This window comes from Hyaena hyaena, unplaced genomic scaffold (genome assembly GCF_003009895.1).
Source record: "Hyaena hyaena isolate Hyena2069 unplaced genomic scaffold, ASM300989v1 scaffold_112, whole genome shotgun sequence".
Classification (NCBI taxonomy): Eukaryota; Metazoa; Chordata; class Mammalia; order Carnivora; family Hyaenidae; genus Hyaena; species Hyaena hyaena.
Window position 1 is genome coordinate 1,536,534 of NW_024080744.1, and position 27,404 is coordinate 1,563,937.

The window sequence follows — 27,404 nt, forward strand, 5'->3', positions numbered from 1 at the left end:
AACGATGACATAAATAGTTTAGTCCAGTGGTCATCTTGCTTTGCACAAAGAGTATGCTCTGGATTTGCATAGAACTATGACCCTTTCTACTTGACACAATGGAAAGGGTAATTTTTAAAAATAATCACAAAAACGGAAGCTCTTCTAAAGCTATTGGCCTTCTCCACCAGGTATTCAGCTCGTCTTTGATTTGTGTGACCCCTCTGTCTTAGACGTGACCTTCTGAGAAACAACACAACAGAGCTGTCAAATCTCCCTCACATGTCCATCAAGTTTAAGGAAAAGTCACAAACATCTTGCAGACTACTGAAAGGGGGAAATGTGCATATGTAAGTGTGCAAATAAAATGGAAAATGACACAAACAGCTAGAAAAAGTCCAAATTTTTTAATATCAGATAATGGTGGGGGAAACTATTTCCAAGGAAAACTTTTATTTTTTTCAATGACACAACTGATTGGGCTAGAGGTTTGTAGATCAACTAAAAATGGATTTAGAGAGAGAAGAGACTGCTCATTTCAAAGACAGCTCCCCCCCACTCCTTCTTCTCCACCATAAAAGTGTCAAATCCTGGTGTGGGAGAAACCCACTGAAGTTCAACTTTATAACGCTAAGGTGGTCTGCTTAGATGTCATCTACTGGAATATTTATTTTGGATAAAATGCAAGCTCTCTGTAGTAGTCTGAGGGAATGACAATAAGATGGAACAAGGCGTTTTAGACATGCACCCAACCCCCAATGGGTGTTTTGCTTAAATTGATTGACTCCCTCACATCTCTCCTCCCCTCTGTCTACTCGTGGGTTATTTGGGCTTTATTCCAGGATCTCAAAGCTCTGCTTGGGCAGACATTTTCTGCTTTCTTACAGCAGCGTCTTGAAGTACACGTCAACCAGTCAAATCAAGACTTTCACTTACCTTGAGGCGAGTGGTGAGGGTTGGGGAAAAGTACAGAGTTCCTAGTTGCCTTATGCTTTGTGCATCTAACTAGTCTCCCCCAAGCACCCCCACCCTTTCAAAGGCTCACAGTGTCTGAAAGACCATACCGTTGGTGATTCACACCCCAGGTATTAAGGGATCCTTCTCACTGATTACAGTAAGAAGGAAATGTAGCTGCCAGGAAGCATCTGGTGTTCTACAAACCAAGGAGTGCCTGGTCTTGTTCTGCTGTTTACTTTAGTTGAAGACCACACACCACAGCCCTACTACCTCAGTCCCCATCTTATTTGCTTTATGCTAATAGAATAAATCCTAGAGACATCCATAAAGCTCTACAAAAGCCTCTATCTGTAATTTTCACTCAACAAATACTTATGGAGCTTCTTTATGTTGCTGTAAACTGTTCTGGGGGTAGCACTGAATGAAACCAGCAGGTCTCTGCTCACACAACTTGCACTGTAGTGGGGCGGGGGGGCGGGGGGGACAGACGATACACACGTAGCTACATCAGGCACCAGGCAGTGATACGTCTATAGAAGCAGGATAAGGCGTCAAAGGCAGTCAGGAAATGGCTTTCCGAACAAGGTGGCATTTGAGCAGAGGCTAAGCGGAGCGAGGGAGAAGCCACACAATCTGACAAAAGGATGTTCTGAGGATAAGAACCAGCAAAGGCGGAAGCTGAGAGGGGCTTACGTAACACCTACCATCCTGTAACACAGCCTGTGTGGCAGACGCATTCCACAGGCCTAGTGGACAAGGGTGCTGCCTTTCCTTCCTTTTCTGCGTTTCCCTTCCTTCTTTTCCTTCCCTCTCTCCCTTCCAGTCCAGACCTTTGCTTACTGACTAAGCCTCCCCAAACCCTTTGCTCCGGGGTAAGTGCTCTACAGATGACAACCCTCAGATGTGTTTGTGGCAGGACAAGCTTCTCCTTTCTGGAACCTGGTGGCTCCTGAGACCCAGGAGTGGAAGAAAGGCTTTGGTATTGTATCTTAAGGTTGGCAGAAAGCAGACACTCTGTTAGCACAATCAGATTTATAGCTCATCCTAGCAGGGTATTGCAGCAGGGGTTGTGTTTGTAAGGATTCTTCCAGGTCAGGTTCTAAAGACGCAAGGAGCATGTGCCCCGTGGAGCAGAGGAGCCTGGGGTGTTATATCAGCGTTCACAGAAGGGGGGAGGCAGAACCCGGGAAGTTCTGGGGAGGGGAGAGAGGACAATGAAAAGGCTTAAAAAGGCCAAGGGACTCGTGTGTGTGTGTGTGTGTGTGTGTGTGTGTGTGTGTGTGAGTATGTGTCAGTGTAAAAAAGACAGGACAGGAAGAATGAGTTCTGCTGACTGAGTGTTTAACCACACAGTAGCCCCCAAGAATCTAAGGTGAAGTCCATGTATCTATGGATAGACTGGGGACAAAATGGATGGCGTAAAAAGCTATGTCTGAGCCTCCTGCAAGTTCTCCCATTGCATACCAATCCTGCACACTCCCCTTGTCCATTCAGTATGGGTGAGATGATCCCTTGAAGTCCGAGAACTGGACTTTCAGAATTTTAGAATTCTGGGTATTTGCTGACTTGCCGACAAGTCTTTTTGGTACTGATAGTCTCACCTCTTCTTCACATGTTAAGGAGCATAGTGCATAGATGACACTCCCCAAACAAGATAGCCCAGAAGCTGGTATCCTTGTTCTCCCAGAACAGACTGTGCTGATGATTTCCTGTTATTTTGCTTCTCTCCCAGTTTTTACCCGCCTTTATGCACCTGCAAAAAGACCCCTACCTTCCTTTAAATGCACTTCACATTCTCGCAGCATTTGTTAGTGAAAAATGTTACACCACTGTCCTCTCTTAGTACCAATTCAAAAAGTAATTCTATTCATTTGACTAAGTGGTATGTTAATGGCTGTCAACTGAGTTTCATTCCACATCTTTGCAACCTAACCATAGTGCTAATAAATCTAGCTGCTAAATCTGCATCCACATTTCCTCTATCAGCCTCTTAACCATTAAGTCACATACACACAGATCACTGTGGAGCTTCCTTATATTATTCAAGGAGTGAGAGTTACCATGGATTAGTTTGAGGGACACCTCTGTGCTATGTTCAGCTACGGTCTCCCCTGCAGTGTATAAACTGATAATGGAGAGAATTATGAGGTCAAGCTTTGAGTAATCCTTCTTTAATCTTTGACACAGTGCATCTCTGTACTGTCAGATTACATGCGATAGAATCATTGCCTGTTGGATGTCAGGATATCCCACCTAAATCTGGCATTTTGGGATTGTACACAATTTCTTTTATTTTTTGTCTTTCAGTGGAAGAGATACCCCTTACTTAAGAAAGTCCTTATCTACCTGAGTACTGATTATTACCTGTCTTGTTTTCACTAGATTAAATTACCTCTGTTCTGGCTGTTTTATTTCCCAGCCATTTATTCACCTTGATCTCCTCTTCCCTGGGCCTCCACATAGCACTCAGTTTGCATCTTAAAATTCTGTGATCTAGACAATGGGATGAACACCAATTGGTCACAAAGCCAACTGGACTATGTATCAAGAACCTCTGGGGCAGGTGAACACATCGTTGATCAACTTGCTGTGGTTTGGTGGTGTGGTAAGAATTCTCCCATCCTCATGGGACAGGATGTGACTGCCCCCATAGAAGGACCAACACCCCTTCCCTAGGAAACAGTTAAGAACCTCCCAGTGACATTCTTTTCCATGCTGTACATGCTTTACTGCTGAACACGCCCACCCTTATCTATGCCAAATGGAATTGCTTTGTAAAATGACAGATGTTACTGATGGGAACTTATTACATATATAAACCATCGGAGGCCTAAAAGAAGTTGAAATCTTAGAATATGGCCCAACAATACAGATTATGGAAACTGAAATGGAGGAAAAACAGGTTGGTTTCATTCTCACTGCCAATGAGCTCCAATAGGTTCTACCAAACTACCTTCTCTTGGGACCCGACCAAGCGATTAAAGCCCTATCACACCCAGAGGAACACTCAGATATGAAGTTAATCTGTGCCCAGGAAAGATGCCCTAAGGTTTATTCCGAATCCAATCTAAGTATCACAACAAAACCAGAGTCCCATTTGCCCAGGACTAAGGGGATCCTGGGATGTAGAATTTTCAGTACCCAAACTGGGAGAGTTCTTGGAAAATTATGATGAATCGGTCACCCTATCAGAGATCATAATTATGTAAATAGTAAGCTTAAGTGCCACCCTTTTATTTCCAGTGCAAGAAGATGCTTTATTCAGCTATAGATATGGAGAGCCATGGTACTTCATGCATAAACTATATACACTTTGAGGCTTATTTAAAATTTTAAAAAAACATTTAATGTGTCTTCTGCAAATACTTGGAACCCAATCAGTGACACTCCAAAATTAGTTTTAAGTGATAAAATTTTATGTAATTATGACAACCATCTCTAAAATAAGGGATTAAATGCTTCAATAAAAAAAAAAAAAAAAGAATGGCCTGGAAACAAATCTCTCTGAAATTATAAATATTCTCTAAGATATTTGCCCAATTAGGAGCTCTTTGAATCTTGTTTTTACATTTCTTGCCAACAAAGGTTGCTTAGCAACGGTTAAGCCATCTCTTTTCTCTCATTAGTTTCTTCTCCCACCTTTGCAATTAGAGAATAAAGGGAAAGAAAGCTAATGCTCTATGGTGACCTCCTCGTCTCAGTTCATAAACAGAAAAATGAGGGTTGTTTAAGTGCAATAGTCCCTAATGCTTATAAAGTCCAAAAGGATCTGTTACTAAAAGAAGCTAAATTCTAATGGTGCTTTAACTCATTGCAACTCATATAGAAATCAAAGAGGTTTGGGCACCAATCATTCCGGAAGGACCATTACTTGACTAGCCTGGCATTTTTGTGTCAGAGAACTTTGGCCCAATTATCAGCTGACAAAAACAATGAAGACTAATTATTATTGAGGACCAGCTTTGTGCTGTGCCTTAGATTGAGCTGAACTAACTCAGGTGAGTGTTTTGCTTTATTTTGCTTTGCTTTGTTTGTGGGAGAAAGCGAGGCAGGAGTTCAGATGGGGACAAATCACTCAGGACTCACAGAGCAGGGACCCCAGCAGGACCTGGCTCAGGGAGCCTGGAACCATACTCTAGCCATCCCTGGGGACCTTGGCAGAGATCTCACCTCTCTTTCCTCTAGTGCTCCATCTTCGCAGAACTCCACTACTCTCTCCATCTGCTCTTTCTGTGTGGCTTATAAAGTTTCCTTTTGCTCCCACTCTCTGCCCTTTATCCTTAACCACAAATCTCAGCATCTTTGAAACCCAGTGCTGCTGCTCCTACATAACCGGTTTGCTTAGGGACTCCTATATATCTTAGGGACTCTCTGTGTCTTTCAGCTTCAGCTCTTCCTGCAAACTTCCTGATTGTCTCTAGACTTTTCAAGCCAAATACCCAAGAGTGACCTTCTCAATAGGAAACGTCATTGGCCAACGGCCAATGGTAAATCAGAAGCCCTGGCCCAATCAGCTGGTACCAGAGTAAAGGAGGTATTGTGGGTTAAATTGTGTGCCCTCAAAATCCATATGTTGAAGTCCTAACCCTCCTAACCCTCAAAATTCGTATGTTGAAGGTACCTCAGAATGTGACCTTATTTGGAAATGGGGTCATTGCAGATATGGTTAGTTAAACTAGAGTGGGGTGAGTACTTAATGTAATATGATGGGTGTTTTTATCAGAAGGGGTAACTTGGACACAGACATACAAAGGGAGAAAGCTATGTGATGGGACAAAAGGAAAAGACAGCATCTATGAGCCAAGGAGTGAAGCCTGGAACAGACTCTTCTCTCACAGCCCTCAGACGGAGCCAATGCCATCAACACCTTGATTTCAGACTTCCAGCCTCTAGAACTGTGAGGCAATCGATGGCTGTGGCTTACACCCAGTTTATGGTACTTTGTTACCAGCCCTAGGAAACCACTGCAGATTCGGGTGCCTGAAAGTGGGGGTGCTGCTGTAACAAATATCTGGAAGTGTGGATGTGGCTTTGGAATTGGGTAATGAGTAGAGGCGAGAAGAATTTCAGGGAAGATGATGCAAAAAAGTCTAGACTGCTCTGAAGGGTCTGTGGTAGAAATGAGGGGGCTATAGAAGATTCTAGTGAGAACTCAGAAAAGAAGAGGGGAGCTATAGAGAAAGCTTCCATTGTCTAAGAGAATAAATACATATGTTATCTTAAATAGAATGTTGCCAAGAATATAAATGTTAAAAATGCCTTTCATGAAGTCTTAGCTCAGGCTGCTGTAACAAAATACCATGGGCTAGGCCCTCCCGGAGGGGGCCATGTCTAACGGGGTTTACGTGCTGCTGAGCGCGGCCAACGGAGACGTGAAGCCGGTGGTGTCTAGCACGCCTCTGGGGACTTCCTGATGCAGCTGGAGGATTACACGCCTACGATCCCAGACGCAGTGACTGGTTACTACCTGAACCGCGCTGGCTTTGAGGCCTCATCTCCCTAGCTGCCCGGAAATTCATCTCAGATATTGCCAACGATGCCCTACAGCACTGCAAAATGAAGGGCACGGCTTCTGGCAGCTCCCGAAGCAAGAGCAAGGACCGCAAGTACACTCTAGCCACGGAGGACTTGGCCCCTGCCCTCAGCGAGTATGGCATCAATGTGAAGATGAGCCACCCAACCTAAATGTACTTGTCTGTCCCCTTGTCCCCACACCAGCCTGTTTTCATAATAAACGTTATTGTGACAGGCAAATAAATAAATAAATAAATAAATAAATAAAAAGGACATTGATTTTTCAGTTTTGGAGGCTGCAAGTCCAAGACCAAGGTTGCAACAGATTTGGCTCCTGGCAAGGACCCTCTCTCTGATCTGTGCTGTGTACTCACATAGCAAGGAGCGAGCTCTAGTCTCCCTTCCTCTTCTAATAAGGACACTTATTCCATCATAGGATGGGATGACCTCATCAAAACCTAATTACTTCCCAAGACCACATCTTAAAATACCATCGCACTGGGGGTTAGGGCTTCACCATAAGAATAGGGAAGCACAAACATGCAGTCCATAACAGAGCTCGCAGACAGAAATGAGGGACATGTTGGAAACTGGGGGAAAGCTGATCCTTGTCATAAAGTGGTAGAGGACTTGGATGAATTGTGTTCTATTGGATGGAAAGTAGAAGTTGTAAGCCTTAGACTTGGACATTTAACAGAGGAGATTTCCAAGCCAAGTGTTGAAAGTGCAGCCTGGTTTTGGGACACCTGCGTGTCTCAGTGAGCTAGGCGTCCAACTCTTGGTTTTGGCTCAGGCCATGATCTCCTGGATTTGTGAATTCAAGCCCTGTGTTGAGCTCTGCACTGAACAGCATGGAACCTGCCTGGGAGTCTCACTCTCCCTCTCTCTCTTCCCCTTCCCCACTCGTGCTCTCTCTGGTCTCTCTCAAAATAAATAAATAACTATTTAAAAAAGAAGAAGAAAAGAAAGTGCAGCCTGGTTTTTCCTTGCTGTTTACAGTAAAATGCATGAGGAGAAAAATAAATTGAAAAAGGAGCTGCTAAGCCAAAAGGAACCAGAACTTGATGATTTGGAAGAATTGTTAGCCTATCCAGATAGCCCATTCTGGAAAGAGAGCCAAGGGTGTGACGAGACAGCTATTTGTTAAAGAGATTAAGCATGTGACTCATGGACCCAATCACCCATTTAAGCAGAAGCCAGGAATAGAGATGTCACTACGTAGGACAATCCTGTGGAGGACCCTCTTGTCTGGCAGCTGGAATCCTCATGTATTGCATGAGAGGCCAACAAGTTAATTGAGAATTCTGTATCAACAGAAACACTGCCAACCTGGACCGAAAGAGACAGAGATGGGATGAAAGGAAGGAAGAATGACTTAAAGGACAGAGCCAAGGATGCTGAGGCTGGTGGAATTACCTCAGCCACTACAGGCCCAGAGGGCACAGGCCTGGGGCATGGCCATCTCCTCCTCAGCTCCCAAGGATGCAGGCCACCCAGGGCCTAAATAAATGCAAGACCTGGCTGACTAGTCCCTGTCAGTGGGACATTTGGTAAGAAAGCTTTCCTTTGCGTCGTGGACATAGAAAATATCTGGGACAGGAGCTTTACACATTTTATATAATTTAATTCTCATGGAAGACTTGAGCATCAGCTTTATTCTCCTTGGTTTACCAGCTTGGAGATCAAGCAATATTCCTGAGGCCTCAAGTCTGGTAAATGGAAGAATCAGGGTTCAAATACAGGTTTGATTTCAAGGTCTTTTCCATTTGCCAGAAAGGGTACTGAACCTGGGAATTTGTAATGATACCAAAGAGGGTAAGTAAAATTAAGTAAACTCATTCAATGGAATGAAAACTAAACATGCTTTGCTATTCAGATTACATAAACAGGAGTGGATGAGTATGTTTGTGTGCAAGTGCATGTGCACGTGTGTGTATAGGAATTAGGTGTACAAAGGTACAAGATCCTTCTAGAATGAATGTGTGTGTGTGTGAATGTTTGTGTCCATTAAACAAATAATAAGTAGCCTAGACCTAGTAATAACTGCCAGAGTTTCAATCCTTCTTAACTAGGAATTGCTGAAACCGTTAGTCAGGGATAGCCAAGGAAAATGTCTCTTTTTCATTTGCTGTCAATCTATAGATTTTTTTTCACTTTCTGAAGGCATTCACTACCCTCACCACCTGCATTTGAAATGGCTGCTTCCTTTTAGCAAAGATTTTAATACTGTTTTAGAGAATTCACGAATCTCTTGGCAGCAATGATCTTTAAAGTTCATTCTTTAAGCCTTCATTACATGCTAGAATTTAGAATTTATTCTTCTTTAACACATTCCACAAAATGCCAGCTGAAGTTACTTATTACCTGGCTGAGGTCTTATCTCTATTTAAGTGGCATGGCATCTCTCTGCCCTTCTTTTTGAGCTTTTTACTCTGATATGTACTGTATTGCTGTATGTGATGGTAGGGAGAGTTTTATTAAGTTGTGCCTTTTCAACTGAGAGGCAAATTCTAGCCTTATTCTTCCCTTTAAAATGTCTCCCTAGTATAATAGTGCCTGTATTTTGCACTATTTCCCTGATGTACCCCACTGAATAGCCTCCTGTGTGTAGAAGAGCAGCATTTTGCAGTTTATGCATTTCCTGGCCATTATTACATAAGATTCATTAAGCTATAAATACCCAAAATAAAATTCCAAGGACTCAAAATAACCATTTCAAGATCCAACCTCAAATAATCACACAAAGTTAGTCTGCTATCACTGCAGTCTTGCTTTTGTTGTTTTGTTTCATTCTGTTGTGTGAACAGAGATTAATACATTTCCCTTTTGTATTTGTCTGTCTTCCAGTGCTGGGTTTTTGGGCTTCTTGTCATTCTTTTAAAACAATCAATCCAAGGTTACCATGAAGTGGCAGCTACAGTTTTGCCCATTTTCCTGTCCACAGAGATGTCTGTTGGAGATCCTCTTGCTTTAACGGTGGAGATCTGACAATTTCTGATGTGAAACTCGATGAGAGTCTGCTGTGTTTACTTGTATATCTCCAGTGACCAGAGAAGCATTTGGAACATGGAAATTGCTAAATGAAGAGAAGAGAAATTAAAACAAATTACAAATTCTAAAAATACCACAGCATAGGCTACAAACTCAGGAGTTCCAATAAATTCAATTTCATGTGATTTCCATCAAAGAAGGAACAATATATGGCACATTTATAATGGTATGCACTGCATTATCAAATATATCCTGGATAGTAGAGTGCTTTTGGTTTGATCAAGTGTTAATGAGAATGGACCTATCATTTCATATATCTGATGCTTGGAAGAATTTCCACAGGGTAACTTCTGACTCCATGCATTTCAAACCATGTTTTTTCTCCACTCTCCATGCCCAAGTCCTGGATGTCAATTGGACACTCCTGTTCACAATATGATCTCTGATACCACATCTTCCAGTCACGATGTCAGGTAAGTTGGGCCAAAGTCATATAGGAGTATTTCTGGAGCCATTCTTATACCAGAATGACTAGAAACATCTGAATGATACATGGGAGCCATTGCAAAGCAGGTAAATATATCTCACAAAAGCCAAACCAAATGTAAGCTCAAGTTGACTGCCCCTCTGTAAACGCCTCTGGCCATTCAACATTGCTGAATACAAAGGAAGGGAGATGGAGGAGAAGTCAGAGTGGAAGGAGTTAGAACTAAAATATTCACTTTGGCAGGTTTTACAATTCAGCTGCATTGGCCTCATTGTAAATACACCTCCAAAGTGTTCAGAAATGGACATGTTACCCACAGCCTATGAGAAGGCAGAGCTAGTGGGCACCCCAGTCTTTCTTTAGATTAAAACATGGAAGACAGGACAGGGAATTTCTCCCTCTGCAGAGGTTGCTAGACTGAAACACTATGATGAGGCAGCAGTGTGAACGCTAACAAAGCCACAACAAGGGAAATAGATGAAAGGGGAGAGAAACAGAGAAATGTCAACACTGTTTGAACTCTTGCATTGGGCCATGTCTCAATCCAGCTATACCTCTTTGCTTCCCTGTTTTGTAGGTTGGCAAACTTCCTTAAAACTTGAATTCAGGTTTCTGTCATTTAAAGCCACGAGCCCTGACTAATATACAAAATGATAGGTTTCAGTATTAACTTGCTAGAAATCTGAGTCAGTCTCATACACTGAGAAAAAAAAGTAATTTAGGGACATTTGGATAGTTTCTCCATTGAAGGTGTGTAAGCCAAGTGAACCCTTCAATAATAATGACAGATTCATGGCATTCTGCAGTGTAATTGGGATTTTATATACATTTTACCTTATTTCTTCTTCACAGATGACAAACATTTCCTTTTTTTTTTAATAGTTCATTGTCAAGTTGGTTTCCATATAACACCCTAGAAAACAAACATTTTCATCAAAGGCTTTCAAATGAAGAAACTAAAGATTCAGAGAGATTAAGTCATTTGCCTAAGGTCATCCAGCTGGTGTGGGACAGAGCTAGAGCAGAGCCTCGGTCTTGTACTTCTTGTCCAGCACGCTTTCTATGATAGTCCTTGTCTCCCTGAGCACACCTGCAGACCCAGAACCTCCATGTCCAGCTGAAAATATAATTCCAATCAGAAAATGAACCATCCAATACTTTCGGGCCAGATCCACTCCTGCCCCGTGGCCACTATTTCCTACATCTTCATCAACTACCTTCTAGATTATGGACCCCAACAATTTTAATTTCTGTGGCTACATTTTCTTAATCCTTTGCCTAAATTCCAAACTTTCAACCTTTTGTCCGTATCCTAACTGCGGAGAATCAAAAGTACCTGGCCTTTGTGTTAGCAACTTAGTATTAAACCCTTCTTAAGTTTTTGACCACCAAGATCTTCAAATATGACTTCTGCCCTTACTCTGGGCATGTCTCTGACTACTACATAATGTGGGTTCTTGAATCTCCGAAGTACATAACCCTAATTCTGATTATTATTGCCTTCATTCTCTATCTACTCTTGTCTCTTTCTGAAGCATCTGGTCATGTATTATTTCCAGAGGAGAGGGAGACACACATAGAGAGACAGAGAAAGAGAATGAACCACGTAGCCACTGTGAGGCCAGTGTTCCATCTTGTGAGTGAGACTGGAAAATAGAGGTCTATCCGAGCTTGCAAGCTCTATTTCAAGGACTTGGAGATGAGGCTTTTCCTCAGGAATGGAGTGCCAGGAAATGGCACAGTTTCATAGATGTGATTTTACTGGCAAAGAAAGAAAGTGTTGGTTTTAGAGAACACTTTATTACTGACCATTTCAACCACAAACTCCCGAAATGACAGCCTAAATAGAGAAGGCTTCCTCCTTGCAGCAGGACAGAATCAGAAGCAGCCCAGCGTGGATTGCTAGGAGGTACTCAAAGAGGTGCTCTGTGGGTCATATCACTGCCATCCGGTCAAGGGGTCCTCCCAAGGCTGTTTCCCACCTGAGAGAAGGGAGTGGCCTCCGCAAGCAATGGTGAAGAAAGGCCTTCATGGAACGGGCACCCTCCTGCACTGTTGGTGGGAATGTAAACTGGTACAGCCCCTCTGGAAAACAGTGTGGAGGTTCCTCAGGAAACTAACAATAGAACTCCCTTATGACCCAGCAATAGCACTGCTAGGAATTTACCCAAGGGATACAGAAATGCTGAGGCATAGGAGCACATGTACCCCAATGTTCATAGCAGCACTCTCCACAATAGCTAAAACATGGAAAGAGCCTAAGTGTCCATCAACAGATGAATGGATCAAGAAGATGTGGTTTATCTATACCATGGAATACTACATGGCAATGAGAAACAATGAAATCTGGCCATGTGTAGCAACATGGATGGACCTTGAGGGTGTTATGCTGAGCGAAATAAGTCAGGCAGAGAAGGACAAATATCATATGTTTGCACGTATAGGAGGATTAGGAGGAACTTGACGGAGGAACAAGGGGGAGAAGAAGGGCGGAAATGGTGGGGGAAAGGGAGAGAGGCAAACCATGAGAGACTCTTGAATGCTGACAAAAACTGAGGACTGATGGATGTGGGGGGGAGGGGGGGATGGGCATGAAGGAGGGCACTTTGGGGATGAGCACTGAGTGTTATGTAGAAACTAATTTGACAATAAACTATTTGTAAAAAAAAAAAAAAAAAAAGAAAGAAAGGCCTTCATGGGAAAAGTGTTCTGCAATGCACTCGTCTGAAAGGCAAGATAACTGTGGGTTTAGCTGGGAGCATCTTCAGGAATGGAAGGAAAGCTGGGAACAATGATCCAGCAAACAATCTCTTATGTAAAGACCTTATATGAAAAGACCTTATATGAAAAGAGCTGTGCATTTTTACGAGAGATAAAAGCAATGAGGAACCCGAAAGCCAGGAATTTCAAAGGATGGAGTGGGAGGTGGTAGGTTTAAAATCTCAACAGAAGAGTATATAGACTGTCTGCTCCTGACACAGGGTGCCAGGACTCAGTAATAGAAACACCTGAGAGACTTTCCAATGGAGGAGGCAATGTTTGTTGTCTCCCCCAACCCAATACCTAACACCCTTTTCCATACTAGGAGAACCAGATTTTGTCCGACACTCTCCTAATGATAGATCCTGATGAAACCAAGCTAATTATAGTGGTGCCATTTCCCTTATCACTGATTAGCTTAGTGGTAGGCTCATCCTAATTAATGAAATATATGTAGAATTCTACTAGAGAGCATGTATCTAGCAATTTTTTTCTTTTTTCTTTTCTTTTCTTTTCTTTTTTTTTAAGCTCTTAAGGACACACAAAAGAGAAACAGATCTTATTTTATGGGATGTTGCATCTTCATGTGATGTTCGGACCTGTGGCAGCCATTTTGGGAAACATGAAGGGGCGTTAGTACAGGCACACTACACCAATGGTAGTAGAGCAGGTCCCTGATGATGTCACCACAGACTCAGAAATATACATATATATGTTATAAAATATATAAAGATTGATATCCAGAATGTGAAAAGAACTCATACAAGTCAGTAACAAACTGACAAACAACCTGATAAAAATGGGCAAATACCTGATAAAAAATCACAAGAGGAATATATAAAAATTGCCAATAAGCAAATGAAAGGAAAAAGTGAGGCATTGTGGAAGAACAGATTAAGACCACGGTGGGGCACAGTATCCACTACAATGGCTACAACAAGAAAGACAGATAGCAACAAATGTTGGCAACGATATGACACAACAAGAATGCTCATACATTGTCGTAGGACAGTAACAATTCTCATACACTATTGAAAGAAGTGAAAATTTTGTAATCATTTTGAGAGAAGTTCTAGCAGATTCTAAAAAAGCTAAATATAAATCTTTACTATGAACATCAATTCCACTCCTGACTGTGTGCCTATGGTAGGCAGAGTAACAGCCATCCCAAAGATTTCCAGTCCTAGTCCCCAGAGCCTGTGTTACTTAGCAAAAGAGAATTAAGGTTGCAGATGGAATTAAGGTTGCTAATCAGCTGACCTTAAAATAGGGAGACTATTCTGGATTATCTAAGTGGGTCCAATATATTGCAGGGTCCTTAAACTGAAAAAGGAGGCAAAGAGGACAGTAAGAGGGACATGTGATTGCAGAAGACGGTCATAGAAATGCAACACTTAATGATGGAGAAAGGAGGTCACGAACCAAGGAAAGTGGGTGAACTCTAGAAGCTGGAAAAAAGTCAAGGAAACAGATTCTCCCCTAGAGACTCCAGAAAGAAATATAGTTATGCCAACTCCTTGATTTTAGCCCAATGAGAGCTGTGTTGGGTTTCTGAATTGCAGCTTCTGGTTTGCAGAACTATAAGGTAATACATGTGTATTGTTTAAACCTCTAAGTTTGTGGTAATTTGTTACAGCAGCAACAGAAAGCTAACACAGTATCCAAGAGAGATAAAAGCATAGGTCCACAAAAAACTTGTTCAATAATATTCTTAGCAGTTTTATTAGTAATAGCCAATTGGAAATGACCTGGATCTCCACCAAGATAATGGATAAACAAACAATAGCATATCCATGTAATAACATATTACTCAAAAATAAGATGGAACAAACTACTTATACACAGAACTATATGGATGGATTTCAAAAACATACTGAGTAAAAGAAGCTGGACACATCCTGTATGGTTCCTTTTATATGGAGTTCTAGAACAGGCGAGACTAATCTATAGTTGTTTTTTTTAAAGGCCTCTGATTTTCCTCTAAGAAAGAGTGAATGTGAGGATTGATTGGGAAGGGACTCAGGGAACTTTTTGGGATGGAGATAATGTTGCTTATCTTAAGAATGTCAGTTGCATGGTCAGGTACATTTGTGAAAACTCACAGAATGAGCTATGTGCTGTATAGTGGGTTGAACTGTATCCCCCAGAATGATATGTTGAAGTATTAACTCTTAGTACCTCTAAATATGACTTTGTTTGGAAATAAGGTCTTTGTAGATGTAGTCAAGGTAGCATGAAGTCATACTGGATTAAGGTAGCCCTAAATCCAATGACTGGTGTCTTTCCAAGAAGGTTATACGAAGACAGATACAAAAAAACACAAGGAGAAAACTATGTGATGATGAAACAGAGACTGGAGTAATGCAGGCCAAGGAATGCCACCAAGAGCTTGGAAAGAGGCTTGAAAGATCCTCCTTCAAATGAAACCTGGCCATGTGTAGCAACATGGATGGAACATGAGGGTGTTATGCTGAGCGAAGTAAGTCAGACAGAGAAGGACAGATACCATATGTTTGCACGTACAGGAGGATTAGGAGGAACTTAACGGAGGACCATGGGGGAGAAGAAGGGGGAAAATCGTGGGGGAAAGGGAGAGAGGCAAACCATGAGAGTCTTTTGAATGCTGAGAACAAACTGAGGACTCATGGGTGTGGGGAGGGGAGGGGGCAATGGGTATGGAGGAGGGCACTTGTGGGGATGAGCACTAGGTGTTATATGGAAACCAACTTGACAATAAAATATTAAAATAAAAAAAAAAGATCCTCCTTCAGAGCCTCCAGAAGGAACCAACCTTGCCAACCTTGATGTCAGACTTCTAGTCTTCAAACCTAAGAGGGACTAAGTACCTACTGTTTGAAACCATATAATTTATGGTAATTTGTTATAAAAAACCTAGGAAACTAATATAAAATTTGTACATCTCACTGTGTGTAAACCTTATCTAAAAAAAGATGACCATTAAACATATTAAATTCTAGTTTATAGCATGTGAAGCATTTACATGTCTGAAACAAAATTTGAATTATTGAAACTAAATGGTGGGTATATGAATGTTCAATGTACAACAACATTGTACAACATACAATTCTTTAACTTTTCTGTATATTTGAAATATTTTTATAATAAAGTGTTGGGAAATAATCATAAACCTTGACTCACTAGTGGGAAATAAAATCAATTTAATGGGTTAGATGAGCATTTTTTAAATAGTGAAAAGGAAGAGGACACAAATAGTAATTCAATTACACACAGCACATATGCATATACACATGCTAAATCATGATGTAAAATGATTGTTTTATGGGGATCAGGCCAAAATTATTTGAGAAATTAGGGTGCCTGGGTGGTTCAGTTGGTTAAGCATCGGACATCAGCTCACATCATGATCTCACAGTTTGTGAGCTCGAGCCTTGCGTCAGGCTCTGTGCTGACAGCTCAGAGCTTGGAGCCTGCTTCAGATTCTGTGTCTCCCTCTCTCTGTGTTCCTCCCCTGGTTGCACTCTGTCTCTCTCTCTCAAAAATAAATAAAGATTAAGAAAAATTAAAAAAATATATTTGAGAAATAACTACCTTAGTCTCAGAGGTTTCCCAAGATTCTTCTTTTTCTCCTCACCATATTGCACTAATATTCTTATTCTTATATCTAATCCATGCATCATTTGCACAGATTCAGAATTCTTGTTCTAAAAATGCCTGCATCTCCATCTATCTCTGATCCATTATCACAGTTAATGAACCACATTTTCTTAAAACAAGAGTTTCTTCCAAGGGAATTCACAAGGCTCTTTGTGAGCTGTATTTATACCTTCAAAATCCCAGGGTAACATTTAGTAATTTTCTGCATCAGGACACTAAATAGAAGCTTAAAAGAATTAGCAAAACTCTTACCACATGGTCTTCCTTTGTTATTTTTAGGGAAGACATAGGCAAAATAAGCTAGCACCTCAAAAAAATATGCATTTCCTCCAATCCCTACCAGCTGTACTCTTAGAAAGGTGGTGTCTATGCACAACCTGTACTTAAGGAGTGAGGAGTTATACTCTACCTCCTTAAGTGTATCTACATAAATTATTTGAGATTCTTCTGCACAAATGATTTATCTGTTATTCCACATTTATTTTTCAATCATTTATTTATATCAGTATTGACTCATAGGTATTTATTTTATGCTTTGGGTTATAATCGAATACTATGTTTATTTTGTAGCTCAGATTTTTCCAGCTTTGGCCACTGGGAGCTCTTTCCGTTGACTCATGTGTCCCTTTGACACATCCCCATTCTTGTGAGCTATTTTTGAGTACTTTCTAACTTTTTGGTACTAGAGAAGCCTCTTGTGTATTTCTTGCTCCAGGAAAAGGAGACCTCATTTTTATTTTTAAGTTTATTTATTTATTTTGAGAGAGACAGAGACAGCACAAGTTGAGGAGAGGCAGAGAGAACAGGGGGAAGAGAGAGAGAGAGAATCCCACTACCAGTGCAGAGCCTGACATGAGGCTCAAACAGATGAGACTGTGAGATCATGACCTGAGCCAAAACCAAGAGCTGGAAGCTCAACTGACTGAGCACCCAGGTACCCCTGATTTTTTAAATTGGAGAATCATCTTGGAAACCAAGATCTGGGCACAAAGTTGTGTTCGTTACTATTGGGATATCATTGCTTTTAGTCCCTCTTAGCTGACAGAGCAAGAAGATATATGTGTGAATATATTTCCATGTGTATAAACTCCCTTGTGAATATACACAGAACGATAAATATTTCTAATGTAACCATGTGAATCTCTATTAAGCTTAGCATGAGTTCATATGGTATCTCCAACTTAACCCATTACCACAAGGATCACTCTAGCCTCCTCCCCTTGTAACCTCTAACTCCAACAGTGAAATACTTGTCTCCCACTCTCTGCCATCTATTTGCTTAATTATTCAATTCCAGTATAAATGTCCAGTGGTTTCCGAATTCTTAACTTCTACCTCTAGGAAAAATAATGTTATCAACTAGAGTACTATGCTTATATACAGTTTATTTTGTCTTTTGTTTTTATAGACTCCTCTCAATTTAAAAGATACTTAGATCAGCACTCTCTCTTCCAGTATCCAGTAATCAAGACAGTGTTATACGGGCATAAGGATAGAACTGAGAGTCCAGAAATACACCTTTGCATTTATGACCTATTTATTTTCAACAAGGGTGCCAAGACCATTCAATATGAAATAAATAGTCTTTTCAACAAATGGGGTTGGGACAACTGGATAGCCAGAGGCAAAACAGTGAAGTCAGATCCCTACCTCACACAAATACAAGAAATAAGTTAAAATGGACCGTAGACCTAAATGTAAGAGTTGAAACATAAAACTGCCAGGAAAACATAAGAGTGGATCTTCATGACTAGGCATGGTTCTTCCTTCATGGCATGGCAACTAACCATGGAATCTTCATGGTTAGGCAGTAGTGCCTTCCATATGACACCACGGCACCACCAACAAAAATAGATAAGTTGGATTCCATCAGAGTTAAAAATTTTTGTGTTTTAAAGGACATCATCAAGGTAGTGAACAATCAACTTAGGCGAAAGTTCAAAACACTAAAAATAAAATACCAAATGCTAGCCAGGACATGAGGCAGCAGGAGCTCTCATTCATTGCTGGTGGGAATTCAAAATGGTACAGCACCTTGGAAGACAGTTTGACAGTTTCTCATGAAACTAAACATACTCTTATCATATGATCCAGCAATCTTGCTTCTTGGCATTTACCCAAGAGGGCTGAAAACATGTCCACACAAAAACCTGCACATGGATGTTCATAGCAGCTTTTTAAGAAAAAATTTTATATTTTATTTTAAATTTGAGAGAGAGAGAGAGCGTGCACTCAAGCAGGGGAAGGACAGAGAGACAGAGACACACTCTGCAGCAGGTTCCAGGCTCTGAGCTGTCACCACAGAGTCCAACTCAGGACTCAAACTCACGAGAAGTGAGATCATAGTCTGAGCCGAAGTCGGATGCTTAACTGACTGAGCCACCCAGACACCCCTATAGCAGCTCTAATCATAATCACCAAAACTTGGAGGCAACCAAATGTCTTTTAATAGGCAAATGGATAAATAATTGTGGTACATCCAGACAACAGAATATATTTTAGCACTAAAAAGAAATGAGCTATCAAGCCATGAAAATACATAGAGGAAACTTAATTGCATAATATAAAGTGAAAGAACCCAATCTAAAAAAGGCTACTCACTGTATGATTTCAACTATATGGCATTAAGGAAAAGGCAAACTAGAGAGACTAAAAAGATCAATGGCTGCCAGGGGGAAGGGATGGATGAATTGCCGGAGTGCACAGTATTTTTAGGACAGTGAAACTATTCTGTGGGTACTATAATGGTGGAGGTATGCTACTATACATTTGTCAAAACCCGCAGGATGTACAAAACCAAGAGTGAATGTAAATTATCAACTTTGGGTGACAATGATGTAGTAATGTAGGTTCATCAGTTGTAACAAAGGTGCCATTCTGGTACAGGGGGATGTTGATGGTTGTGCATGAATGGTGGCAGGTTTATGAGAACTCTCTGGTCTGATTTGTTTTGCCATGAACTTAAAACTGCTCTAAAAATAATGTTTTTCTTGAAGTCAGTCCATAAGATGGGAGAAAATATTTGCAAATCATATATCTGATAAGAGAGTCATTTCCAGAGTATATAAAGAGCACTTGCAACTCAGTAATAAAGGCAAATAACCTAATTTAAAAAGGACAAAAGGTTTGAATAAACATTTTTCCAAAGAAGAGCTACAGATGGTCAGAAGGGATATGAAATGATTCTCATCATTATTAATCATTAGGTAATTGCCAATCAGAACTACAATAAGATATCACTTCACATACACTAGGGTGGCTATGTACACGTGACAGAGAGTCACAAGTGTTTGTGAGAATGTGAAGAAATGAGAACCCTCATACCCGGCTCTGGGAGAATGTAAAATGGTGCAGATGTTTTGACAGTTTGGTACCTCCTCAATCATAAAACATAAAATTACCAGAAGATCTAGAAATTCCACACCTGGGTATATACCCAATCCAGCATAAAACTGATGTTCAAACAAAAATCGCTCCACCGAAGTTCAGGAGCATTATTTATAATAGCAAAAGATGGAAACAACTCAAATGTCCATCAATTGATAAATGAGAAATAATGTGGTATATCCATACAACAGAAAAATATTTGGCAATAAAAAGAAATGAAATAGTAATGCGTGCTACATTGGTAAACCTTAAAAACATTTTATATACCAAGTGAAAGAAGCCAGACACAAAGCCCATGTATTGTATGCTTCCATTCATATGAAATGTGCAAAATAGGCAAATCCATAGAAATGAAAGATTAGGGCTGTAAGAAGAGGACTGGAGGGGAGAATGGAGAATGACTGCCAGTGTGCGTGAAGTTTCCCTGCAGGGAGATTAATGTGTTCTGCAACTAGATAGTGTTGAATGTCGCACAACTCTACATGGGTAAATACCACTGAATTTTATACTTTAAAAGGGTGAATCTTATAGCATATGAATTATGTCTTAATAAAACTATTGTAAAAACAACTGACTGGCTTGGCAAAAACTCAATAGCTAGAATGTGGTAATACCTTATTAAACTTTCCCAGAGATTCCAGGGGATTTAAAGCATACTTACCATTTCTAAGAATATGTATAGTCAAGTTAAATAAATCAGGTAAATGCTTGATTTGTGTTTAAAACAAATTAAAAGTCTGCAGCCCAGTCCCCAAACTACTCCACAAAGATTATTATTTGATTTGTTGTTTGGCAATGAGTACTGCATTTTCCTTATTGAAGTGCTTCTTTATACAGACCTATAGAACTGTGTGTATGAAAGAATTAAATTCTATTTCCTGAAATCCTACAAAAAAATTTAAATGGACATCTTTCAGAATAGCTCATTCAAAACTTCTTTTATCTTCACTGACTATAAAGCCATAAACATTGCCAAATTAAGTGAAAATATTCTCTCCCAAAGATCTTTCATAATTTAATGCCTGACCAGCCATGTCTATGAGCTGGTCGCCTTATCAACTGCCTTTTTAAAAACTTCCAGGTGGAATGTGTATCCATAGTTTGCATCTACTCAGCTCATTGTCTCACTTCTTGTTGCTAGGATACCACTTTTTAGTGATGTCAACCTATTGGAATATTAAAAATTTATTTCTAATCAAGTTTTTATTCTACATGGCCTTAGGAAAAGAAGAAACCAAGGTCTGTGCTCACATAAAACAGCTTTCAGAATGACTTTAAATATCTGGTAGTAAAGCTAAACTCATTTTTTATTTAAAAATTGAAAAACCGGACTTTACATTTAAAATTGCAAGTTTTAGCTTTGGGTATTAGTTGGTCCATAAGTGGAAGGGGAAGTCATATCACAGAAACCTTTCCTCCTCCTAAAATGGCTGACTCTTTTTGTCTCTCAAAGATGAAATCTCAAGGGTACAGAAAATGTCCTCCTTCAGAGAAGATTCATTTCCTTCTTATTTCTTAGGGCTTCAGCTGGAAACTGGAACAATTTATTTCCCTGACTTCTAAAAGTGACAGAGTTTAGAAGGCGAGAGATTGGATATTATATAATTTATTTTTATTCCAATTAATTCAGTTCAGCAATGTGCATTGAACACCCTCTATGCAGGAGTTCCTAACCAGCCTGGAGAGTATAAAGATGAATATGCAGCCATTATGGTCTTCGAGATGTTCATAACCTAGTGAAAACACAGATATATGCACAATGTCCAATGTCAGTCTACAAAGGAGCAGGGGACTGAGCTGCTCCAGGCCCAGTGGATAGAGTCCCAGGATCTGTTTTAGGGTCTGCAGAAACACAGGTCTGGAGCCTGCATTGGTTAGTTATGAACCAAAAGGGATAATTAAGATATGCAGAATTGTCAGAGTACCAGAGTAGCATCAGAGTAACAGGTCAAATGTGTGAAGATGGGAGGCCATGGGATCTGAGGGGGGTTGGTAAAGAAAGACATGACTCAACCCTCCCCTATGGTAGTCTGGTTAATACTGTGCGACAGGCCCAGTCTATCTGACAGGTGAATAGCTGGGGTTCAAGGAGGCTTTGCAAGCAGCATGGAAGTTAGGCTGGGTCCTAAAGGATAGGTAGGACCTCATTAAGCAGAAGTAACAAGGAGTGGGCATGCAAAGTACAAGGAAGAGGAAAGCAATATGAAGGCTAGAGAATGCTGCTGTACTAAGGTAATGGCTAGTAATGGCGGACCAGGCATGTGGAATGTATGCAGCCTAGGGGAGGAGACAGGAGATTAAAAGGGGATCATGGTCTACTTTAAGAAGGCCCTTGAAATGCCATGGTAAGTAATTTGAACTTTACTCAATACGTGTAATGAGGATCCATCCAGGGCTGTTGAATAATACAATGTAATATACAACCTTTCAGCAATTAGCTGACTTATCAACCTAGCTCAGTAACAGCTAAAAAATATTTGCTTTTAAACTTATCCTAGCTATTCTGTTTGCCCGCTCAGATCTGTTCTTCACCATCTCTCTCTTGCACTGTGTCCCAAGAGGTTGACTCCACCAGGCTCCCTTGCCCTCAGTCTCTTAGTAGAGTGTAACAAATAGGAGGTACCGGCTGAGTATTGGAGGTCAAGAGGAAGGAGAGGTAGGAATGTGTTTACTCAAGGATTGTGTTTTTCACCAAGGCATCTGCTCTTATAAACTGTCCCCTTCCTACACCTACAGCTCTCACCAAGTTCTGCTAATTTCTTCCTTTTCCTGCTTCTTCAGGTTGTAAGGATGGTAATGGCTTCTGGCTGTTTCTGGTCACTGGATGAGCCCTCCTTCATATTTCTCTTTACTTTGTTGTATTGGGGGAGGGGAGCTAAGACCACCCCCAGGTAACATGGTTCACTAAGAGGACACACGTGGCTCAACATATAGTCATGTTCATGGTTCAGATTTATTACAGCAAAAGGGAGAATTCTGCAAAACTAAAAGGAACACAGGGTGAAGTCTGGAGGAAACCAGGCACAGGCTCCAAGGATGCTCTCCCAGCAGAGTAACACAAGATGTGCTTCCCTCCACCCAGAGTGAGTTATGGCAATGTGCGTGAAATGCCGTCCACCAGGAAAGCTCATTAGAGAAATAGTGTCCAAGATTTTTATTGGGGGTTGGTCACACAGACATCTGTTGTATAGCACCTACCAAGCTCCCAGACTTCTAGAAGGAAAGTAGGTGTTTAGCAAAACCCCTATCATTTGCAGAAAAGTTGTGTGCACAGAGAGCCATTCTCATCAAAGAATAACGGGAACCCTCCACAAACAAGCTCCCAGGTACCAGCCTAGGGCCAATGTGCCTGCAGGCCTCTCAGAGGATAGCAGTCCACTATGTTAACTCTTGTCTATAAGCCTGCCCACGGTTCTGTAAATGACTTCTCCATTTAAGACTTTTCTTAAGTTTATTTATTTATTTTCAGAGAGAGAGAGAGAGAGAGAGAGAGAGAGAGAATCCTAAGCAGGCTCTGCGCTGTCAGTAAAGAGCCCAACTGGGGGCTCAAACTCACAAACCAAGAGATCATGACCTGAACTGAAATCAAGAGTAAGACGCTTAACCAACTGAGCCACCCAGGTGCTCCTTTATTTTTATTTTTAAGTTTATTTATTTTGAGAGAAAGAGATAAAATGAGAATCGAGGAGGGGCAGAGAGAGAGAATCAAGACTTTGTAGTCAAATGCTCCAGTACATCATTTGTTTCTGCCTAGGACCCTAACAATTATAAAACAGTATCTCTATCTACCTGTGTATCTGTTCATATGCCCATATAAATTGATGGGTAGTCACTTCTGCAAGGTCACAACTTTTCTCTTCAGTTTTTCTTCAGCATTTCCCAGATCTGAGACTCACTAGGACATGGAGCATCCGAGGCATGCGTAGTCCACTGAGGCACACAGCCTCCACTGAGAGTCTCCTCGCATTTGCACACTCACATGATTGAGTGTCTCTCTCAATTTACCCTCTAGGGACCCTCTGGGGATGAATTCTGTTCCTGACTTTAAGGCTATTCATCTGAGGCCCTGACACACTTGCTACCACTTCCCATCTCTTCTTTGGGGGCCAGGCCCTGCACCAACCAGCCAGAAGATAAGAAATCCAGTGCTCACGCCACCTGACTCTGAGCTCGGCCTCCTTTAGAATCTTCTGTTCTACCAACCTTGACACCGTCACTACCTGAATGGATCTGAAGTTTTCAAAGCCTCAGTAGATGCAAAGTCAACTAAACTTTTAGGCGTTTTGACCCCATGATACCCTCCGACTGGGATAGTCCTCTTATGACTCATCCACTAGTTTCTAGCCTTTTTACCCCCTTCCCTCAGATCCAAGCCCACTCCACCTTTCTTTCCTGCTATTGTGAATATTTTGGCTATCTTTCGTTACACGTAAAAACTACCTCAAATATAGTGGCTTAAAACATCAACCATTTTGTTATACCTCATGCTTTTGTAGACCAGGAGTATGGGCAGGGTTTGGCTGAACAAATCTGCTCCACATGGAGTCATCTGGGGCCCCTCAGTATATCCAAGCAGCAGCTGGGCTGGGTTGGAGGGTCAAGACAACAGGAAGGCTGGCTCAGTGGGTCTCGTCTCTAGTCCCATGTAGTCTCAGGCCCTCTCCATGTGTTTCTCTAGCAAGTTAGTCATATTTCTTGCACACTAGGTGAGGGCTCCAGGAAACCACAACAGACATGGCCAATCCTTTTCAGAGGAAGTCCTGGAATGGACACAACACTACTCCTGACATATTCTATTGCTCAGTGCAATCAGGGGCCAGCCTGGTTCATGGAGAAAGGAAAGAGACTCTAGCTCTCACTGGGAGGAATGTCAAAGAACTTATAGTCACATCTGTGGAAGTTCCTACATATGTCACAGCCGAATCCATTCAGATTATGACCAAAAGACTCTAAATAAATGACCCTAACCCACATCTTGTTATTCTCACTTTGAGAATCATCCATCAGCCAGAAGTGGAACGCCGATAATCATAACAGCAGAACCTACATTGGCTCACAGCTGATGTCGCTTTGCTCTGTCATTTCCCTTCTCTTCCTTATATCATTGTGCACAGTAATGTCTAGGGCTAAAGAATCATTTTCCTCTCGAGGCCTAAAATCTGAGTCCTTCACACCAGAAGGATTATAAATCACAAACATGAGATTGGATTTTGCAACAGAACTGGTGTTGAAGATCCTTTGGCAGTGACTTTTTCTCGCCTTGTCTGTTTTTTTTTTCAGAAGAGCATCTGTCAGGGGATTGGGGTGTCCTTCTGTGCTTATGATTTCTTTCCCTCCCGGTTCAGGCCAGACTACCCCCCAGGCGTGGGATGACTGATCCTGAAGCTGTTCCAGGAGTCTGTGTTTAGGCCTTGTTCCCAGGGTTACAAGGAATGAAACCACCATATTAGAAATTCTTCTGTAAAAACTCCATGGACCGTGTCCAGAGACCCTCTTAGTGAATTCTACTTTCTAGAGAAAATTCTCTTGGTGAGGGTCCAGCATCCACATGACTTGCCATTCCAGAAGGTACATGTGTTATTTGAGTAAAATTGTACAACTGAAACACAGATGAATACCAATAACAAAGATAGAGTTAAGCAGAGGGAGGAGGCTTTAAAGACCTCTGAACATATTACTGAATAATGTGTGTTATTTCTACACACATTTTTAAAGTGGAAAAAGACTAAAATTCATTTGTAGCATTATTACATCCAAGCACATTTCACAGCTGTAATTTTGTGGGAACTTCATTTGGCCCTTCATAAAGTGCCTCCCCATTGGGCAGGTGATGAAGCAGAACCCTTACATCAATTGCAAATGGTCACCCAGGCCTTCCATAATGAAATCATACAGAGTGACTTTAAAAGGGAAAAAAAGATAATTTTCTCAATTTTAGCTAGAAAAAAAATAGAACCATGACTTAAACCTGGATTTCAGTGTCCTGTAAATAGGAATTTCCTATCATTCTGCACTTTGTTCATTTCTTCCATCCAAGTTGCAAAGCACCTTCTCACCTTCTCATTCTATACCATTTCACAAACTGAAGGGCAGTCTGCCAGACTTAGATTCACCCTTACTTTCAGAAGAGGACAGTAACCCCAGAGAGGTCCCTGATTGCCATTTTACATACCACTACTTGAGCCACAGAACAGCTCAAACTCTGCATGAGGGATTTGGTCCTTAACAAATATTAGTGACTACCTGCACTAATCTAATTATTTATCCTGAGAATTTGAACCTGAGGCATGAAAAGGGGTACAGAGGCAGAAAGACTACAGAGAGAAGTCAGTATCAAAGGCTATGAAGCAGCAGAGGTCATGAGGTGATGGAAGATATGAGTAAATAAAAGCCATAGGGGAACCAGAAGATATTAGAAGGCAGAGATCACCAAAGAAGAAAAGAAGGAGGCAGAGAAGAAGAATAAGATCAAGAACAGAATGTCACCTTGGGTAAGCAGAAGCTAAAAGATATGTATATTAGAAAGGAAGGTGGTTGGTTAGGAATGGTTGAAAGACAAATAACAAAGATCTGGGTCCCTATAATTGCAGAGCCCCTCAGACAGGACTGACAGCTCCAACTGCTAAGGGTGGGGGCCATCCAGATGACTTAGCCTCTAGACCTGCACCGAACCCTAGTGACTTCATAGTTCACAAACCCCACTCTCTCCTCTCCCTGTGAGCCTGCTGGCCAATTGAGCAGCAATTGTTGGGGTCCCATGGGGCTGATGGTCTGTCTTACTTATGCCCAAGAGCATCCTCATGATTAGTCTCCTATTATTTGAAGTGAATTAAGTCCTGTTTCTTGCTACCAGTAAGAGTAAGCAACACAACGATTGTAATGAAAAATTACAACTATGTTCTTTACAAACCAAGTACAAGATGAAGAAATGTCAGTGCTCTTAAAAGCTTGGTTTCTCTGGGTGCCTGGGTGGTTCAGTCAATTAAGCGTCTGACTTTGGCTCAGGTCATGATCTCATGGCTTGTGAGTTGGAGCCGCATGTCTGGCTCTGTACTGACAGCTCAGAGACTGGAGCCTGGAGCCTGCTTTGGATTCTGTGTCTCGCTCTCTCTCCTTGCCCCTCCCTCACTCATGTTCTGTCTCTCTCTCTCAAGAAAAAACAAACATTTAAAAAAATTAAAAAAGAAAAAAAGTTTTATTTCTCAAAAGAGGCTCCATGCTATTGCGACAATAGAGATTTAAGACAAAAAATAAACACCATTAAGGATAATCTTTATACCTTCTCTTTAGCTATTCTAGTGATACCTGTGACAACACAATGTCACTGGATCAAGCCTCTGTTTTCAACCTGGAGCCCAAGACTGTGTTCTGTATATAGGAAGTAGTCAATATGCATTAACCACGGCAGTTGATAGGAAATATTGAAGATACGATCTACCAGAGGTGTTAAATCAAGGGAGATATCACCACTTTAGGGGGCATCTGAAACGAAGTTGGGACATTTTTACTTAACAGTGACTTCTGCTGACATTTGATGGAAAAGGGTCAGGAACACTAAAATTCCTGCAGTGCTCACAACAGTCACATACATACAATGAAGAACTACTGCAAATACAATACGATATGCAAATGATGCCCTCTTTAAGAAACACTAGACCTTTGCATGTATATTTGTCACCAAGCTAAACACTAC

The 27,404-nt window shown here is 41.1% G+C and overlaps 1 pseudogene; it reads left to right on the top strand.

Moving 5' to 3' along the window:
* Positions 1–6,621, top strand: part of LOC120234603 — a 156,347-nt pseudogene extending 149,726 nt beyond the window's left edge.
* The last annotated feature ends 20,783 nt before the right edge of the window (positions 6,622–27,404 follow it).